This window comes from Megascapheus bottae, chromosome 13, assembly GCF_031878675.1.
Source record: "Megascapheus bottae isolate mThoBot1 chromosome 13, mThoBot2.hap1, whole genome shotgun sequence".
Taxonomy (NCBI): Eukaryota; Metazoa; Chordata; class Mammalia; order Rodentia; family Geomyidae; genus Megascapheus; species Megascapheus bottae.
In genome coordinates this window covers 29,038,670-29,040,306 of record NC_143521.1, presented here as the reverse complement: position 1 = coordinate 29,040,306, position 1,637 = coordinate 29,038,670, and the positions used below count along the sequence as shown (strand labels likewise).

Genomic DNA, 1,637 nt, shown 5'->3' with positions numbered 1-1,637 from the left:
GGCAATGTCCCTGAGCTCTTCAGCTCAAGGCTAGTGCTCTACTACTTTGATCCACAGTGGCACATCCTCCCTGAGCTTCTTTTGCTTAAAGATAGCACTCTGCTCTTCTTGATTTTGGTGGGCTGGTGGAAGATGAAAACTACTGAGGAAGACCTGGATCATCTGTGCCTGAGATGACACTTGATGGCTTATCTGTTTTTCAACCTGATTTCTGGACTGGAGCTGAATTTGTTGGCTATCAGAGAAGAGACCAGAACTGGAAGAACCACATATGAGTCACATTCCCATTATGGATTTGTTCAGAACCAATGACTGACTTTTTTTTTTTTTTGCATTTTTTTATTGTAATTAGTAAAAGGGTTACATGATATTTGCCAGATAGAAGGTGCATTAATTCACATACATTGATACCCTTTCACATGTCTTGGTACCCATTTTGACTTTTTCTTTTATGGACTTCTCAGCATCTGGCAACCTCCTTATGTCTTTGTGTGAAGATATGCTGCTGTGTAATTATCGAAAGTGCCGCTGCAAACTCTCTGGGTATGAATGGGTTACTGCCTGCTCTCACATCTTCTGTGATCAGCATAGTAGTGGTGAGTTTAGTCGTTCACCAGCTATTTGCCCTGCCTGTAACAGTACCCTTTCTGGAAAGCTAGATATTGTCCGCACAGAACTCAGTCCATCAGAGGAATATAAAGCTATGGTATTAGCAGGCCTGAGACCAGAGATCGTGTTGGACATTAGCTCCTGAGCACTGGCCTTCTGGACGTATCAGGTACATCAAGAACGTCTCTATCAGATGGAGAAGATATATATATTCAGCAAATACAGAGCAAGGATGTAGAATTGACCGCTATGAAAGGGGAGGTCACTTCTATGAAGAAAGTGCTAGAAGAATACAAGAAAAAATTTAGTGACATCTCTGAGAAACTTATGGAGCGAAATCGCCAGTATCAAAAGCTCCAGGGCCTCTATGATAGCCTTAGGCTGCGAAATATCACTATTGTTAATCAAGACAACACCCTTGAGCCATCTATGATTGCACAGTCTGGTGTCTTTAGCTTCCCAATAGGGAACAATTCCAAATTTCCTTTGGACAATACACCAGTTCGAAATCGGGGTGGTGATGAAGATTTTCAGTTCAGACCATTTTTTTGTGGGTTTTCTCACAGCACCTGAACCCAGTAACAGCTTTTTTAGTTTTGCATCTCAAAGTCATGAGTCAGAGCAGCAGCAAATGTCTAGTAGGGCCTTCAAAATGAAAAGAATTTAACTTACTTTATAGAGTGTTTCTCTGCTTTCAGTTGTTATGATCTTTATTGTAAATAGAAGTAACCCACTTTTTTGTGCTATTAAGTCTTTGAAGTTGACTTTACTTTTCAGTTTCAAGAAATTCACTGTTAGTGGGAAGGATGGCTGTAGTTTCTGGTTTTCTTGTCTTTAAAACACGAGCATTCTATTAGACTGTTTCTTCACTTGTTGAATTCAATTTTCATCACTGCTGAAAAGGTCACAACATGGTATGTCTTTATCAATCACTGTTTCAGCTTGGCAGGTTTTGGCCCATTTGTGTGTTAATGCATATGTGTATTAGCACCGGTGTTATGTCTATGTATCTTTGGTTGATGTTGGTA

The 1,637-nt window shown here is 40.1% G+C and overlaps 1 pseudogene; it reads left to right on the top strand.

Moving 5' to 3' along the window:
• The first annotated feature begins 481 nt into the window (after window positions 1-481).
• Window positions 482-1,290, top strand: LOC150055725 (E3 ubiquitin-protein ligase CCNB1IP1 pseudogene; annotated as a pseudogene).
• The last annotated feature ends 347 nt before the right edge of the window (window positions 1,291-1,637 follow it).